Source organism: Pseudorca crassidens, chromosome 1 (genome assembly GCF_039906515.1).
Source record: "Pseudorca crassidens isolate mPseCra1 chromosome 1, mPseCra1.hap1, whole genome shotgun sequence".
Lineage (NCBI taxonomy): Eukaryota > Metazoa > Chordata > Mammalia > Artiodactyla > Delphinidae > Pseudorca > Pseudorca crassidens.
The window spans coordinates 127,504,070-127,524,596 of NC_090296.1; the positions used below are offsets into that span (position 1 = coordinate 127,504,070).

The following is a 20,527-nucleotide window of genomic DNA, read 5'->3' on the forward strand; positions in this document are numbered from 1 at the left end:
AAATTTATTCTATGAAGCCACCATTTCTCTGATACCAAACTCAGACAAAGAAAATACAGAATAAAAAGTTACAGACCAAGACCTTTGATGAATATAGAAACAAAATCATCAACAAACTATTAGTAAATCAAATCTAACAATGCACAAAAAAGATTACACACCATGATCAAGTTGGATTCATTCCAGTGACACAAGTTTCACTCAATACACATAAATCAATCTATGTGATAAAACACATTTACTAAAGGAAAGACAAAAAAAACACATGATTGATTTCAGAATGGTTCCTGTTTCTCTCCTCCTAACAGAAGCAAAAGAGGATTTATCTCTGCTCTTCACTGTGAGAATCTAGTCCACCTCCAAGAGTAACTTAAAAGCTGTGTGATAAACAAGGCCACTTGAAGAAAGGTAAACTGTAAAGGGAGTTTCTACCTAGACTGGAAACCAGAAGTTCTCACTTTAGCTTCTGAAATGACAATAAATGCTATAAAGACAATAAAGAGGTGGGACAAGATGGTGGAGTAGAAGGACCTTGAGCTCACCTAATCTCAAGAGCACACCAAAGTCACAATTTTCTGCTGAACAACCATCTATAAAAAGCACTGGAAGCTATCAAAAAAGATATTCTACATCCAAAGGCATAAAGAAGAAACCACAAGAGAGTAGAACGGACACACTCCCACTATAATCAAATCCTATACCTCCCAGGTAGGCGACCAACAAACTGGAGAATAAGTATATTGCAGAAGTTCTCCCACAGGAGTGAGGGTTCTTAGGCCCATGTGAGGGTCCCCAGGCTGGGGGTCTGACATCAGGAGGAGATGCTCACAAAACATTTGGCTTTGAAGGCCACTGGGGCTTAATTGCAAGGGTTCTACAGACTGGAGGAAACAGAGACTCCACCCTTGGAGGGTGTACACCATGCCTCATGCACACGGGGACATAGGACAAAAGCAGTGATTTCATAGGAGCCTGGGCCAGACTTACCTGCTGGTCTTGGAGAGTCTCCTGGGAGGGGGGGAGGCAGCTGTTCATCCCTCTGCAGATGGAAATAATGATGATGAAAGTATCAGGGAGTGTCCATCAGCATGAGCTCTCCTACAGGCCCACATGTTGGCACCAAGACCTGGTCCCACCAAAAGGCCTGTAGGCTACAGTGCTGAGATACCTCATACCACATAATCAACAGGGTGAGAACAAAGCCCCACCCATCATCAGACAGGATGCTTAAAACTTCCTGAGCCCACAGCTACCTCTAGACACACCCATTGACAAGATCCTTCCCACTAGATGGCCAAGATGCAGCTCCACCAACCAGCAGGCAGACACCAGTCCCTCTCATCAGGAAGAATGTACAAACCTCTAGACCAGCCTTACCCATCAGGGAACAGACTCCAGAAGTTAGGAAACTACAATCCAGCACACTGTGAATCTGAGTCTGCAAACACAGGACAGAATCTCCATCAGTACTATCTGGATCCTGGCCCTTCGGTGATGAGAGGGGAGTGTACTGCTAAGACACATAGGATATCCCTTACAGAGGGCCACTTTTATAAGGTCGAGAATCATAACTAAGCTACTATGTACATAAAAATACAAATAGAAATTTAAACAAAATTAGACAGCAAAGGAATATTTTCCAGAAAAAAGAACAAGATAAAACCCCAAAAGAACAACAAAGTGAAGTGGAGATAAGCAATCTACCTGAGAAAGAGTTCAGAGTAATGACCATAAAGATGATCCAAGAACTTGGGAAAACAATGGATGCACAGAGTAAGAAGTTAAAAAGTTTTTAACAAAGAGTTAGAAAATATAAAGAACAAACAGTAGAAAAATACAATAACTGAAATGAAAAATACACTAGAAGGAATCAATAGCAGAATAACAGGCAGAAGAAAGGATAAGTGAGTTGGAAGACAGAATAGTGGAAATCACTGCCAAAGAACAGAAAAAAGAATGAAAAGAAATGAGGACAGTTTACAAGAACACTAGGACAATATCAAATGCACCAACATTCGCATTATAGGGATTGCAGAAGGAGAAGAGAGAGAGAAAGGGCCTGAGAAAATATTTGAAGAGATAATAGCTAAAAATTTCCCTAATATGGGAAAGGAAATGGTCACCCAAGTCCAGGAAGCCCAGAGTGTCCTATACAGGCTTAACCCAAGGAAGAACATGCTGAGACACATAGTAATCAAATTGTCAAAAATTAAGATAAACAGAAAATATTAAAAGCAACAAGAGAAAAGCAATAAATAACATACAAGGAAATCCCCATAAGGTTATCAGCTGATTTTTCAGCAGAAAATCTGCAGGCCTGAAGGGAGGGTCATGATATATTTAAAGTGATGAAAGGGGAAAACCTACAACCAAGATTACTCTACCCAGCAATGCTCTCATTAAGATTTGATGAAGAAATCAAAAGGTTTATAGACAAACAAATGTTAAAAGAATTCAGCTCCACCAAATCAGCTTTACAACAAATACTAAAAGAACTTCTCTAAGCAGAAAAGAAAGACCACAACTAGAAACAAGAAAATGACAAAATAGGAAAGCTCACCAGTAAAGGAAAACATACGTTAAATGTAGGAAAGCATGCACACATGAATATGATATCCAAACCAGAAACTGTGAGAGGAAGAGAGTACAAATGTAGGATATTTGAAATGCATTGGAAATTAAGAGATCATCAAGTTAAAACAATCATTTGTATATGTATAGACAGCTATATTAAATCCTCATGGTAATAGCAAAAAGAAAAATGTAAAATAGGTATACACATGAAAAAGAAAAAGGTATTCAAACACAATAGTAAAGATAGTCATCAAATCACAAGGGAAGAGAACAAAAGAGGAAAAGAAGAAAATAAGACCTACAAAAATGAACCAAAGTAGTAAACAAAATAATGACATGGACATACATATCAAAAATTCCCTTAAATGTAAACAGATTAAATGTTCCAACCAAAAGACACAGACTGGCTGAATGGATACAAAAACAATACCCTTACATATGCTGTCTGCAAAAGACCCACATCAGATGTAAAGACATATACAGACTGAAGTTAGGGGATGGAAAAAGTTATTCCACCCAAATGGAAATCAAAAGAAAGCTGGAGTAGCAGTACTCATATCAGACAAAATAGACTTTAAAATAAAGGCTGTTACAAGAGATAAGTAAGGACACTACATAATGATCAAGGGATCAATCCATGAAGAAGGTATAACACTTGTAAATATATATGCACCCAGCATAGAAACACCTCAATATATAAGGCACATGTTAAGAGACATAAAAGGAGAAATTGATAGCAACGCAATAATAGTGAGCCTGAGACTAGAGTCACATTCTGACAGATCTTGTCCTGGTGTGCTAGTGTGCTCAGAGAGAATCTGTGGGATTTAATTCATTGGTGAGGACAATCAGTACCCCCAGGAGTGACCCAATGGGAAACATGCCCTCCCTGGAAAAAAATAAATAACAATGGGGGATATTAACACCTCACTTACCATCCAGACAGAAAATCCATAAGAAACCACAGGCCTTAAATGACACATTAGACCACATGGAATTAATTAATATTTACAGAGCATTTCATCTGAAAGCAAAAGAATACATATTCTTTTCAACTGCACATGGAACATTCTCCAGCATAGATTACATGCTTGGCCACAAAGTAAGCTTATGTAAATTTAAAATTGAAATCATATGAAACATCTTTTCTGACTGCAACACTATAAGATTAGAAATTGACTAGAAAAAAAAACACAGAAATGTGGAGGCCAAACAATATGCTACTAAACATCCAATGGATCATGGAAGAACTTAAAAAGGAAATCAAAAAATGACTAGAGACAAATAAAAATGAAAACATGATGATCTAAATTCTATAGGACACAACAAAAGCAATTCTAACAGAAAAGTTTATGGTGATACAAGCTTACCTCAGGAAACAAGAAAAATTTCAAATAAAAAAACTAACTTTATGCCTAAAACAATGAGAGAAAGAAGAACAAACAAAACCCAAAGTTAGCAGGAGGAGAGACATCATAAAACTCAGAAGAGAAATAAATAAAATACAGACTAAGAAAACAGTAGAAAAGATGAATGAAACTAAAAGCTGGTCCTTTGAAAAGATAAACAAAATTGATAAAACTTTAGCCAGACTCATCAAGAAAAAAAAAAAGGGAGAGGGCCTAAGTCAATAAAATTAGGATAAAAAAGGAGTGACAATGGACACCACAGAAACAAAAAGGACCATAGAGACTGCTACAAGCAACTATATATAAAACAGACAACCAAGAAGAAATGGACAAATTCATAGAAAGGTACAATCTCCCAACACTGAGGCAGGAAAAAATAGAAACTATGAACAGACCAATTACAAGTACTGATTTTAATCTGTGATTTTTCAAATTCCAACCAAAAAAAGTCCAGGACCAGATGGCTTCAAAGGTGAATTCTATCAAACAGTTAGAGAAGAGATAACACCTACCCTTCTCAAACTCTTCCCAAAAAATTGCAGAGGAAGAAACATTTCCAAAGACATTCAATGAGGCTACCATCACCCTGATACCAAAGCCAGACAAAGATATCACACAAAAAAGAAAATTACAGGCCAATGTCACTAGTGAACGTAAACGCAAAAATCCTCCATAAAATACTAGAGAACAGAATCCAACGACACATTAAAAGGATAATACAACATGATCAAGTAGGATTCATCCCAGCGAGGCAAGAATTCTTCAATAAAATCAAGTCAGTTAATATGATACACTACATCAACAAATAGAAGAATAAAAACCATATGATCATCTCAATAGATGCAAAAAATGCTTTTGATAAAATTCAACATCCATTTATGATAAAAAAAAAAACTCTTTAGAAAGTGGGAATAGAGGGAACCTATCTCAATATAATAAAGGCCATATATGACAAACCCACAACAAACATCATTCTCAATGGTGAAAAACTGAAAGCATTTCCTCTAAGGTCAGGAACAGGAAAGGATGTCCTCTCTTGTCACTTTTATTCAACATAGTTTTGGAAGTCATACTCATGGCAATCAGAGAAGAAACAGAAATTAAGGAATCCAAATTGCAAAAGAAGTAAAACTCACTCTTTGCATGTGACATGCTACTATACATAGAAAATCCTAAAGATGTTACCAAAAAAAGCTAGATCTCATCATGAATTCAGTAAAGTTTCAGGATACAAAATTAATACACAGAAATCTCTTACATTCCTATACACTAACAATGAAAAATCACAAAAAGACATTACGGAAACAATCCTATTTAACTTCACTTCAAAGAATAAAACACCTAGGAATAAACCTACCTAAGTAGGCAACAGATCTGAACTGAGAAAACTATAAGATGCTGATGAAAGAAAGAAAAAATGACACAAAGAGATGGAGAGATATACCATGTTCTTGGGTTGGAAAAATCAATATTGTCAAAATGACTATACTACCCAAAGTGATCCACAGATTCAATGCAATCTCTATCAAATCACCAATGGCATTTTTCACAGAATCAGAACAAAATTGTTTACAATTTGTAGGGAAACACAAAAGTCCCCAAATAGCCAAAGCAATCTTCAGAAAGAAAAACAGAGCTGGAGCCATCAGGCTCCCTGACTTCAGACTATACTACAAAGCTACAGTCAACAAAACAGTATGGTATTGGCACAAAAACAGAAATATAGATCAATGGAACAGGATATAAAGTCCAGAGATAAACCCAACCACCTATGCTCACCTAATCTATGACAAAGGAGGCAAGAATATACAATAGAGAAAAGACAGTCTCTTCAATCAGTGCTGCTGAATAGCCCAAACAATCTTGAGAAAGAAAAATGGAGCTAGAGGAATCAGGATCCCTGACTTCATGCTATACTACAAAGCTACAGTAATCAAGACAGTATGGTACTGGCACAGAACCAGAAATATAGATCAGTAGAAATGGATAGAAAGCCCATAGATAAACACATGCACATATGCTTACCTTATGCTTGACAAAGGAGGCAAGAATATGCAATGGAGAAAAGACAGCCTCTTCAACAAGTGGTGCTGGGAAAACTGGAAAGCTACATGTAAAATAACGAAATTAGAACACTTCCTAACACCATACACAAAAAATGAACTCAAAATGGATTAAAGACCTAAATGTAAGGCTAGACACTATAAAACTCTTAGGGGAAAACATAGGCAGAACATTCTATGACATATATCACAGCAAGATTCTTTTTGACCCACCTCTAGAGTAATGGAAATAAAAACAAACAAACAAACAGAAAAAAAACCAACAAGACCTAATGAAACTTAAAAGCTTTTGCACAACAAAGGAAACCATAAACAAGATGAAAAGACAACCCTCAGAATGGGAGAAAATATTTGCAAATGAAGCAACTGACACAGGATTAATCTCCAAAATATACAAGCAGTTCATGTAGCTCAATATCAAAGAAACAAATGACCCAATCCAAAAATGGACAGAAGACCTAAATAGACATTTTTCCAAAGAAGACATACAATTGCCAAAATTCATGTGAAAGGATGCTCAACACCACTAATCATTAGAGAAATGCAAATCAAAAGCACAATGAGGTATCACCTCACACCATTCAGAATGGCCATCATCAAAAAGTCTACAAATAATACATGCTGGAAAGGATGTGGAGAAAAGGGAACACTCCTACACTCTTGGTGGGAATAAAAATTGATACAGTCACTTTGGAGAACAGTATGGAGGTTCCTTAAAAAACTAAAAATAGAACTACCATATGACACAGCAATCCCACTACAGGGCATATACCCTGAGAAAACCATAACTCAAAAAGCATCATGTACCACAGTGCTCACTGCAGCACTACTTACAATAACCAGGACATGGAAACAACCTAAGTGTCCATCGACAGATGAATGGATAAAAAAGATGTGGCACATATATACAATGGAATATTACTCAGCCATAAAAAAGAACAAAATAACATTACTCAGCCATTTACACCAACATGGATGGACTTAGTGATTGTGAAACTGCATGAGGTAAGTCAGACAGAGAAAGACAAATATCATATGATACTGCTTATATGTGGAATCTAAAAAAAGGGTACAAATGAACCTATTTACAAAACAAAATTAGAGCCACAGTTGTAGAAAAAAAAATTTACAGTTATCAGTGGGGTAAGGGGGGGAAGGATAAATTGGGAGCCTGGGAATTAACATATACACACCATTATATACAAAATAGTTAACTAATAAAGACCTACTGTATAGCACAGGGAACTCTTTTCAATATTTTGTAATGACCTACATGGGAAAAGAATCTAAAAAAGTGTGGAGATATATACATGTATAACTGATACACTTTACTATACATCAGAAACTAACACAAAATTGTAAATCAAGTATATGTTAATAATTTCTTTTTAATTTATATGGAAACACAAAAGTCCCCAAATAGCCAAAGAAATCTTGAGAAAGAAAAACAGAGCTCTTCTAATCAGGCTCCCTGACTTCAGACTAGACTACAAAGCCACAATAATCAAAGCAGTATGGTACTGGCACAAACACAGAAATATAGATCAATGGAACAGTATAGAAAGCCAAGAAATAAACCCATGAACCTGTGGTCAATTAATCTATGATAAAGGAGGCAAGAATATACAATGTAGAAAAGACAGTCTCTTCAATAAGTGGTGCTGAGAAAACTGGACAGCTACATTAAAAGAATAAAAGTAAAACATTCTCTAACTCCCGTACACAAAAGTAAACTCAAAATGGATTAAAAACCTAAATGTGAGACCAGATATATAAAAACTTCTAGATGGAAACATAAGAAGAAACCTCTCTGACAGATATCACAGCAACATCTTTTTGGATGTGTCTCCTATAGTAATGCAAATAAAAACAAAACTAGGGCTTCCCTGGTGGCACGGTGGTTGAGAGTCCACCTGAAGATGCAGGGGACATGAGTTCGTGCCCCGGTCAGGGAAGATCCCACATGCCGTGGAGCGGCTGTGACTGTGAGCCATGGCCACTAAGCCTGCACGTCCAGAGCCTCTGCTCCGCAACAGGAGAGGCCACAACAGTGAGAGGCCCACGTACTGCCAAAAAAAAAAAAAAAATCAAATAGGACCTAATTAAACTTGAGAGATTTTGCACAGGAAAGGAAACCATAAACAAAATAAAAAGAAAACCTACAGAACGGGAGAAATTTTCAAACAATGCAATGGACAAGGGCTTAAATCCCAAATATAGAAACAGCTCATACAGCTTGGTAGGAAAAAAACAAACAAACTAATCAAAAATGGGCAGAAGATCTAAATAAAGATTTCTCCAAAGAAGACATACAGATGGCCAAAAGGCACATGAAAAGATGCAAAACAATGCTAATTATTAGAAAAATGAAATTCATAATTACAATAAGGTACCACTTCACACCAGTCAGAATGACAGTCATCAAAATGTCTACAAATAATAAATGCTGGAGAGGGTGTGGAGAAAAGGGAACCCTCTTACACTGTTGGTGGGAATGTAAACTGGTACAGTCACTATGGAGAACAGTATGAAATTTTATTTAAAAATGAAAAACAAAGCTAACATATGATACTGCAATCCCATTCCTGAACATATATTCGAAGAAGGACATAATTTGAAAAGATACATGCACCTCAATGTTCACTGCAGAACTATTTACAATAGCCAAGACTAGGAAGCAACCTAAATACCCATTGACATTTGAATTGATAAAGAAGATGTGGTGGAATATTACTCAGCCATAAAAAAATAATGAAATAATGCCATTTGTAGCAACATGGGTGGCCTTAGAGATTATCATACTAAGTGAAGTAAGCCAAACAGAGAAAGACGAATATCATATGATATTGCTTACATATGGAATCTTAAAGAAAATGACACAAGTAAACTCATATACAAAACAGAAATAGACCCACAGACATAGAAAACAAACCTATGGTGACCAAAAGGGAAGGAGGAGGAGGGATAAATTAAGAGTTTGGGATTAACATATACATACTACCATACATAAAATAGATAACTAACAAGGACCTATTGTATAGCATAAGGAAATATACTCAGTGTTTTATAATAACCTATAAGAGAAATGAATCTGAAAAAGAATATATATATGCATATATATATTCTTTTATATATATATATACATATATAAAACTGAATCATCTTTGTGCTATATACCTGCAACTAACACAACATTGTAAATCAATAAATCAACTTCAATTTTTTAAAAATGTAAAAAAAGACAATAAAGAAGGATATTGTGATAAAGAAAAAAAGTTTTTTAAAATCACATCATCATCTCAATAGATACAAAAAAATGCATTTGACAAAATTCAACATCCGTTCATGATAAAACTAACACCAAAGTGCACATAGAGAGAACATATCTAACATGATGAAAGCCATTTATGACAAATGCACACCCAAAACAATACTAAACAGTGACAAGCTGAAAGAATTCCCAGTAAATTCAGGAACAAGATAAGGATACCCACTCTCACCACCTGTATTCAACAAAAGATTGCAAATCCTAGCCACAACAATTAGATAAGAAAAATAAATAAAAGGTATCCACATTGAAAGCAAAGAGGTCAGTCACTATTTGAAAATAACATGATACTCTCTATAGAGAACCCTAAAGTCTCCACCAAACTATTAGAACTAATAAATAAATCAAGTAAGACAGCATAATACAAGATTAATATACTGTAATTCTTTGTAGTTCTTTACACAAACAATGAAAGAACAAAAAGAGAAAAAGTAAAAAGACATTCCTATTTGGAATCCTATAAAATACGTAGAAATGATCTTAAACAAGGAAGTGAAATATCTACATGCTGAAAACTATAAAACATTGATAAAGGAAATTAAAGATGATTCAAAGAAGTGGAAAGGTATCCCATGCTTTCAGAATGGACAAATTAATATTGTTAAAATGGCCATACTACCCAAAGCAATCTACAGATTTAATACAATCCTTATCAAAATGCCCATGACATTTTTCCAGAACTAGAACAAATAATCCTAAAATTTATATGGAACCACAAAAGACCCAGAATTGCCAAAGCAATCCTAAGGAAAAAGAACAAATCTGGAGGCATAACCCTTTCAGACTTCAGGCTTCTCTACAGAGCTACAGAAATCAAATCAGCATGGTATTGGCACAAAAACAGACATATAGAACAATGAAACAGAATAGAGAGCCCAGAAATAAACCCACACACCTACAGTCAATCTACAACAAAGGATGGAACAATGTGCAATGAAGTAAAGACATTCACTTCAACAAATGGTGTTGGAAAAGTTGGACAGCTACGTGTAAATCAATGAAAGTAGAACACTCCCTCACACCATATACAAAGATAAACTTAAAATATTTTAGAGACCTATGTATAAGACATGACACCATAAAACTTCTGGAAGAGAAGGCAAAACATTCTCAGACATAAATCGTAGCAGCATTTACTTAGATGAGTCTCCCAGGGCAAAAGAAATAAAAGCAAAAATCAACAAATGGGACTTAATCAAACTTAAAAGTTTGCACAGAAAAACGACAACTTACAGAAATTATGGAGAATATTTGCAAGTGATGTGACTGACAAGGGGTATTCAAAATATACAAACAGCCCATACACCTCAATATCAAAACAATAAAAAACCCAATCAAAAAATGGAAGAAGACCTAAATAGACATTTCTCCAAAGAAGACATGTCTGTGACTAATCTGCACATGAAAAGAGGTTCAACATCACAAATTATTACAGAAATGCAAATCAATACCTTAATGATGTACCATGTCACAATGGTCAGAACAGCTATCTTCAAAATGTCTACCAATAATAAATGCTGGAGACTTGTGTAGAAAAGAGAATCCTCCTACACTGTTGGTGGAAATGTAAATTGGTGCAGCCACTGTTAAAAACAGTATGGAGGTTCCTTAAAAAAACTAAAAATAGAGCTACCATATGTCCCAGCAATCCCACTCCTGAGTATATATCCAGAAAAGATGAAAACTCTAATTTGAAAAGACACAGGCACTCCACTGTTCATAGCAGCATTATTTACAATAGCCATAAACAACCCAAGTGCCCATCAACAGGTGATTGCCTTAAGAAGATATGGAGATATATATATACACACACACACACACACACACACACACACACACACACATACATACAATTACTCCGCCATAAAAAAAGAATAAGATGTTGCCATTTGCAGCAACATGGATGGGCCTAGAGAATATTATATTTAGTGAAGTAAGTCAGAGAAAGACAAATATTATATGATGTTCCTTACATGTAGAATCTAAAAAAATAATGCAAATAAATCTATACACAAAACAGAAACGGACTCACAGACATAGAAAGCAAACTTATGGTTACCAAAGGGGAAAGGGATGGAGGAAGGATAAATTAGGAGCATGATATTAACAGATACAAACTACTATACATAAAATAGATAAGCAGCAAGGATTTACTGTATAGCACAGGGAACTATATTCAATATCTTGCAATAATCTGTAATGGAAAATAATCTGAATCATATATATATAACTTTGCTGTACACTTGAAACAGACACACTATTTACTCTAAATCAATTATACTTCAAAAACAGAAGACATTTCACATAATCCTTATCACAAATTTTTTAATTCATCTTATAGTACAGTAATTTTACATCATTACTGTTTTATATAACGTTTACCATAAGAGTTTTTTATGACATTAAAAACATTTAAATGAGTTTATTGTTTAAAAAAATGTAATATTTCTAAGTCCTTGCATAACTTCCATCTATGCATTCATGAACACTTTGTGCTAAGTCTGTTGAAAACTACCTGGATGGCAGGGAAAAGAGGATGACTGATATCCACTGGCTTGTCATTATTCTATTCACTTGATTATGGAAATCCTCCTCTGCTGAGGTGGATTTGGTGAGCATTCACATGGGAAATGAAATTTTCAGGTATTTTCCCCCATTGAGAGACTATCTATCCACTTCTTTCCCAACGTTTATTGTCACCAATTTTTTAAACATGTCCCTTTCAGAAAGTCCCTGACCATCAAGCCAAAACATTAGCCACAGGATGTGTATTGGTATATAATCATAATTCTGGCCATTTCTTCTTCAAAGCTAAGTGAACAACCTGCTACAATGCTTGATGATTTGCTCACTGGGAGGAATTTGCTTCACCACAACCCTTTACACATGCCCCAGAGACAGGCTGTACTACTGTAGCTCTCTACTTATGGTGGCCACATATCATGTATAAAGCATCATTAAACTAGGCCTAAGACTTCCTTTTTTAAACTGATCTAAGGTAGTTCTTCATGAGGCCATAAGTGCATGTTGGGAAGAAAAGACAGTGTAACAGAAGTAATGGCCATGGATATTTCAGCCACTATTTCATGTAACTTACTTGTGCCTTCAGGGGGGTTCCTGACCTGATCACATGTATACCCTTTTTGTTTTAAGATATAATTTTCAGTGCACTACCAACTTTAAGACTTGGTAAGTCAGATATTACTAAGTTTATGATAGGCAGCTTCAGTTGCCTGGTGACTTTGTGGTACATGTTCACATTCAGTCTCTGGTAGGCCCAGTAGCAGGCCAGAGCTTTTTTTTTTCAAAAGGAGAGCATATATCTGTGGATAATAGGACTCGGTTCTGACATCCTAGAAGTTTGCATCCACTTTACCCTTAAAGACTGCCAAAATGCTCCAAACAGCATTCCTTCTGCCGATGAAACTTCTAGAACAATTGGATCTGCTGAAATGTATAGCCCAAGTGGCAGAACAGCTTGACTCACAGCCTTAACCTGTTGTAGAATGTTCTCTAGTTTTGTGGCCCCACTCAAAAGTAGCAGATTATTGGTTAATTTGACATATGGGCCAAAGTAATACACCCAAGTTATGAGTACATTGCCTCAGAAAGCCAAAGAGGCCTTGTAGGCATTGTACTTCTTACTCGGTTGTAGGAGGGACCAGATGGAAAAACTTGTCCTTCACTTTAAAAGAAATGTATGGACAATCCCCACACCGCTGGGATCCCAGAAATTTCACTGAGATAGAAGGACCTTGAATTTTAGTCAGATTTATTTCCTACCCTCTGATACACAAATGTCTTGCTAATGAATCTAGAGAACTTGCTATTTCTGCTAAGTCCAATCAACATAATGTCATCAATGCAATGAACTAGTATGATATCTTTTGGAAGGGAAAGACAATTAAGTTTCCTGAAATGCTAAAAAACTAAGTGGTGACATAGAGCTGGAGAATTAATATGCCTCTGAAGCTGGACCATGAAAGTATTCACTAACCTTGCCAGCTGAAAGAAAAATTTTCTGGTAGGCCTTACGAGCAGGTTGGAGAAAAAGGATGTTCATAAATAAATAGCTGCATAATGGGTACCATGGGATGCATGAATTTGCTCAAGCAATAAAACCACATATGGTACAATGGCTGCATTAGGAGTCACAACTTGGTTAAGCTAGCCATAATCCACTGTGTTTCTCAGAGATCCATCTCTTACTGTGCATGCCATATAAAAGATTTGAATGTGGATGTGGTGGGAATCACCATCCCTGCATCTTCATGTCCTGATAATAGCAATAATCTCTGCAAACTCCACAGGAATGCTATGTACTACTTTTGATTGGCTATTTTCCTAGGTATAAGTAGTTCTAATGGCTTCCATTTGGCCTTTCCCATTATAATTGCCATCACACCAAATGTCAAGAAACCTATGTGGGGATTATGCCAGTTGTTAAATATTTCTACTCCAAATAGGCATACTAGAACTGGGGAATTAACTACAAGATGCATGTGATGTGCTTGACACAATGTGAGATGGGCCAGTACTAAAATACCACTGAACATCTGACTCCCATAAACACTTACACTAACTGAAGAGATAACACTTCTTATTATTTCCTTTCCCCCCAAAGCAGTATGTCCCTTTGGGAAAGGCTGAGAGAAAAACATTGTAAATTTCTGGTAGTGTGCAAAGGTTCTTTCTCAAGGGGACCTGGTCTCCACTTTATTCAAAGAGTTCTGGGTTTGCTCAAGATGGGGAATTGATTGAGTAACTGTGACTCACCATTTTAATTACTTAAGTTATACTTTTGTTCTGTGACCTAGAACTTTTCTGTTTATATAGAATAAGTAAGAATTTTGTAGACTTCATATATTTTTCATTTCTTGGAATGCCGTGGTTAATTAACTAGGCTACTCTATAGGTCTATGTGAATCAGACTATTCTGATCAGTGCTTTTACTCCTTCCCTTACAATAACTAAACTACATTGACTTTTGGATGAGTAAAGCCACTTGGTTCCTGACACCCTGGGACCCAATTACTCCCACAACATTCAGAGTTTCAAATTGAGTGACTGTGGTTCCCACTGTAAGTTCTGGCCCACAGAGGAGAAAATTACAGAGCACTTCAAGGAAGCTGGGGCTATCATTCCAAATTTATATCTTGAAGTATTGGTAAAAGATCCTCCCATATCCAGATCCTTCCATTGTGAGTGAGTAGGCCTTAAATGAATAGTTCACTCTAACATTCCAATCACCCTAATCTTTTGAATGTTTCCTTATATATAAGCTAAAGTATATCTGGCATCTCTATTTTGCTCATGGTGGGCCATCTTTTGAGCCAGGTTTTCACCTATTATCCAAAGAAACCATTAGAGCCTTTTCTAATTCTCCATGCTGCAAAACTAAAAGTAGAATCTCTGGTAGTTAACCCACATCAATAAATTCAGTTGATCCAAATTTATATTTTTTAACCATTATTCCATGCCTTAATTCCCATTCCCACACATATTCCCCAGATTTCCAATTGCATAAATCAGAAAACTCAAGTAGTTCCTTAAGAGTGCAGTGCAGCTCCACATGGGCCACATTTTGTACCCTGCCTTTAGGGGCCTTTTAAGTTTGAGTTTAGACATGGGTGGCAATTGCCTCAGGAGAGTCCATTATTGTCACCTCCAGTAATGCAGAGTTAAGTCCCTCTGATGGAGGTACAAATGTTGATACCACTGTGGATTAGGAGGCTGCTACAACTTGGGATGGGAATGTCACTGCTAATGTTGTTAGGGAAGTCACTTCCGCTGAGACTTCTACTGGAAAGGAGACTCAACACAATGTAGTGACTTGATGACCCCCGTTTCATCAGCATCTTTTCACATTTTCCATCTTAATTAACAAGACATTACTTTTCCTCAATCAATATCCTGGCTTTAAAGTTAGACATCTTAGGAGTCTAGAGATCAACTTGCTTTGAAATTCATCCAATCATAGTTTAATTTGTAGCAATTTCAGCCCTGCAAGGATATAAGCCTCTTCCTCAAGGCACAGCTTAAAGTTTTCATGTAATTGATATAATGCTTCAGGTGAGATTTCAAATTTTTGAGCTCGTCGTTTTCTTTCACCACTTTGGTAGCAATAATAGGAGGAATCAACCAGTGTCACTATAATCCTTTACAAAAAATGTTTGAAATTATTATATACAGGTTATTTAGCTCCTTTCTTCTTATAAGTGGCTAATTAAGAATATCAAATGTAGGTATTTTGTGTATCTCTATAAATAGGTCATACCATGGACAAATAGGGCTCTATTTCCTAGTGGAAATAGAATTATTAGCTTCTTTATATCTAATCAAATTAGAGAGAAATTTCAGAAACCCCAGGATAAATTCAGAATACTCATCTTTAAAATCCTGTTTTCAAGAACTACTCTCCATACCAATAGTTAATTCACCATAACATTCCAATCCCTTAGGATTCTCTGGTATTTAGGAATCTTCAGAAAAACACATAGTATAATAGATAGATAGATAGATAGATAGACAGATAGATAGATAGATAGAAAGATAATAAATAAATAGAGATGATAGATCAATAGATAAATAGCTAGATATGAGAGTCATTGTAGAAATTACATGAAGTACAAAAGTTCCACAATATGCCAATTGTTAGCCAGATACCAAAAGAGCAGGTGTTGTAATTCATTCTGTGTCCAGGAGCTGAGAACCAGGGGAGCCCATGCTGTAACTCTTAGTCCCAAGCAAAAGGTCCAAGAACAAGGGGCCCCTTGGTATAAATCCCAGAGTTCAAAGGCTTAATAACCAGGACTTCTTATGTCCCAGGGCAGGAAAAAATGGATGTCCCAGTTCTAGAAGTGAGGAGGAATATGCCCTTTCTTTGAATTTTTATTCTATTCTGGCCCCCTGTTCCAACTCTTCATGTTCTCCCACACTAGTGAGAGTGGATCTCTTTACTCAGTTGACTGAATCAAATGTTAATCCCTTCCAGAAACGTGCTCAAGGACACACCCAGAAATAATGCGTCACCAGCTATCTGGACTTTTCTTAGCCCTACCAAGTAGACATAAAATTAAACATTGCAAGTCTCGCCTTCATTAATGTGACATATATATGCATTGCCTTCAACCATACTTAATCTTCAAATAAGAACAATAGCAGGACTTCCCTGGTGGTCCAGTGGTAAATAATCTGCCTTCCAATGCAGGGAACATGGGTTCAATCCCTGGTTGGGGAACTAAAATCCCACATGCTGAGGGACAACTAAACCCACGCCACAACTACTGAGCTCGCAAGCCTCAACAAGAGACACCACATGTCGCAAACTACAGAGACCATGTGCCCTGGAGCCAGCGTGCCTCAACTAGAGAAAGAAACAAACAAAAAAACCACACGCTACAACTAGAGAGAAGCCCATACACCCCAACCAGAGAGAAGCCCATGAGCCACAACAAAGGGCCTGCATGCTGGGACTTCTCTGGTAGTCCAGTGGTGAAGAATCTATCCTAGAAAGCAGGGGACGTGGGTTCAATCCCTGGTTAGGGAACTAAGATCCCACATGCCACAGGGCAACTAAGCCCATGCACCACAACTATTGAGCCCATGCACCTCAACTAGAAAGCCCACATGCTGCAAACTACAGAGCCCATGTGCTCTGGAGCCCACGCACTACAACTAGAGAAGAGAAAACCCACACACCACAACTACAGAGAAGCCCATTCTCCACAACTACAGAGAAGCCCACCCCCCACAGTGAAGAGCCTATGTGCCACAACAAAGATCCTGTGTGCTGCAACCCAACAATGCCAAAATTAAAAAGATAATAATAATAAAATAAGAGCCTGCATGCTGCAACTAAAACCCAAGTCAGTCAAAAAAATAAGAATAAAGAAAGAAAATAAATAAATATTTTTTAAAAAAGAAAAATAGCATGGTCATAATTCTACCTAACATGGTAGAAGTATTCTTCATACTACAGAAACACACTAGTCCCTCCCCAGAAGAGGAAGTAAAGTTCTCTACTATGTTAGTCTTATTTAAATATCTCATAAAATATAGTATAATATAAAATTAACAATACTTAAATACTATAACATAAAGTTGGTACATATTATATGATAAGTAAATAATAGATGATAGAAAACAAAAATATCTGAGATTATATATATATATAATATATATACACACACAAACATATTCATAATAAGAAATACTCATGACAATCATAACTCTTTTTTCTGTAACTGATTGTGTGATAGTAGATGATATTTATAACTACCTTCTGCTACTGCCTCAATGTATTCCCATTGCTTCAGCAAGCACCATAGATGGTCTTGGTTGTTTTTATTTTATGGGATGACCAAAACCTTCATCCATGAAGGATCTGGTACATGTCTACATGTACATGTAGTCCTACGTGTATTTGGCAGTTGTAGTTTTTTTTATTAACCTTAATCATAGGGCATAATAATAATAAAAGAAACTCTTAGGGATATTCTGTGTGCCAGACATACTTTCTTATCTCTATTTTTTGAATAGTTGCCCAATATCTCTTTTGTAGTGATACAGATTCTTTGATTCAACAAATTTTAGTCAATTTCCTAAACCTTCTCCATATCATTCTGTGTATTTCCATGTAAAATGCTTAGCATGAACCCTGCTTAGTTAGTTTAGCAAGGGTCTATTATAATGCATGTCTGATCACCACACATATCTAATCATGATTTAAATTCTCCACCGTCCAACAGGTGATGACTAATCAGTCAGACCTGTCTTCAGCAAGAATCCTGTTAAGTTGGCTTAAACAAAATCCCCATTACAATTCATGTTTCCTCTTAGCAATTTTTCATTCACTGAACCCCATCAAACTTCCAGGCTATAAATTCCCACTTGCCCATGATATTTTTGGAATTAAGCCTGTTTCTATACTGAGATAATTTATCCTTTGCAATAGTCCTGAATGAAACCCGTTTTTTACCTCCATTTAATCTCTGTTTTTTTCTTTGACAGTTAAAATATCTCTACTTGGATAAATCAGAGTCATCACTGGAGTCTCAGATACCTTACCCAGTACCTGAAGTGTGCACCTTTGAAAACTGTTCGTCTCTACTCCTGACTGATAGAACAGAGATACTTTGGTGAGTTCATTTCCTAAACCACTGGTTCAGACAAATATCCCTTAAAGCTGTAGGGACAGATTTTGATTCATAAGCATTTGAGTACACTCTAGAAGAAAGATTAGAGACCCAAACAGAGGATGGATTAGAGGGCTAGGTTTCTTTGTAAGAAGCTGTGTTAGAGTCCCAGGCAAATAACTGAGTGTAAAAAGCTGGGTTAGAGTCCCAAGGTTATTTATGCGTAATTATAAGTATATCATTAGCTATAAAACATGGGAACTTCTCAGTGAACAGACAACCCCCTTCTTGAAACCTTGCTGAGTATACGCTGCACCAACTCCATTGGCTTCCTTTCTTGTTGGCATGATTTTACTAAGAATAATTGGACAGTCAATGGCCTATTTGAGAAATATTAGATCCTTTCAATGTGGCTTCTCTAAACCCATTCTCTTCTCATGCATCTTCTTTTCCTTCCACATTTTACTGGTTTGTATTTTCCCTTCAGTTTCCTTGAATCCTTTGATGTGCCCCCTACCTTCTCCATCCCTCTGTCCAGACTGCCAGAATTTCACCTTCAAATCCTGCCTCTCAACTCCCATAGTCACTTTAACTTTAGGTTTCTTATCATCCATTCAGTGTTCTCAAGGAAATATGGAATCCGAAGCAACCACTACAGCCTCCATCAGATTACATGTTAGGACCAAAGAGAATATTACTAATCTCTTCCACAAATATTGGTAAACAGGTAACCTTCATGTCCCATTTACCAGAAACACAATTCAGGTTAACATATAAAGTGAAGATATACCACTGAGATAGTATTACTATGTTCATCAAGTCAAGGCTAAAATTTTATACTTAGTTCTAAAATTACTCTGTCCATCTTTCTGTAAGTTTATGCATGTTCCTAATGTGTGTATGTATGCATGTGTTATGTATATGTGACATTTTCTACCTCCAGATGATAAAGTTTTCTTTTACCTGGGAAATTTTTGTTAAATGATTCTAATTTCCAAATGGTTGGTAAAGTAAAAACAGGCATAACTTCAGAGTTTTCAGCATTAAATATAATGAACATACAAATTTTTTCTACCTAGGTTTAGTACTCAAAAACATTATGTTATCTCTACTAGTTGTTATAAAACTATAAATCCAACCTATGGAAAATATACATAAAAATAATTGATTTACATTAATAAAACAAAGAATAAAATTATATAAACATCTCAATAGAATCAGAAAAAGCATTTGACAAAATTCAACATTCATTCATAATAAAAACTCTCAATGAACTGGATATAAAGGAAACATATTTAAACATAATAAAGGCAATATATGAAAAGCCCACAGTTAACACCTGTTAAAAAAATACAACAGGCCCAAAATGAAATCACTTATGCTAAGCCCTACATTCTCAAACTGAGACTTAGAACTAAGTCCAGTTCTCCCAGAGACTGAATCTTAAATCAGTCAATTAGGAATTGCCTGATAAGCACTAGTTAGGAAATCTACCTGATATACCTCTGCCTTTCTATAAAAAAAAATAACCTTGCAATAACGAACTTCCTTTTATTTGTCTAGTAAATGTCCTCTTTCCTGCTCCATTCTGCCTATAAACATCTTTCATTTTGTACAGCTCCCTGAAGCTCCCTTTTATCTGCTATACTGGATACTGTCTGAAATATGAATCATTTAATAAAGCCAATAAGGTCAGTAAAATTTACTCAGTAGAATTTTGTTTTTTAAAAATATACTCAAGGGCTTCCCTGGTGGCGCAGTGGTTGAGAGTCTACCTGCCAATGCAGGGGACACGGGTTGGTGCCCCAGTCCAGGAAGATCCCACATGCTGCGGAGCAGCTAGGCCCATGAGCCATGGCTGCTGAGCCTGCGCGTCTGGAGCCTGTGCTCCAAACGGGAGAGGCCACAACAGTAAGAGGCCCGCATATCTCAAAAAAAAAAATATACATATATATATATATATATATATATATATACTCAATACTGAAAAGCTGAAAGTTGTCCTCTAAGATCAGG

At 36.3% G+C, this 20,527-nt stretch overlaps 1 non-coding gene across 1 annotated transcript; it reads left to right on the forward strand.

The window, feature by feature from the left end:
* Positions 1–3,329: 3,329 nt before the first annotated feature.
* On the forward strand, positions 3,330–3,458 carry LOC137207966 (small nucleolar RNA SNORA3/SNORA45 family). Its single transcript, XR_010935408.1, has one exon. It is a non-coding gene; the product is annotated as a small nucleolar RNA SNORA3/SNORA45 family (small nucleolar RNA).
* Positions 3,459–20,527: the final 17,069 nt, after the last annotated feature.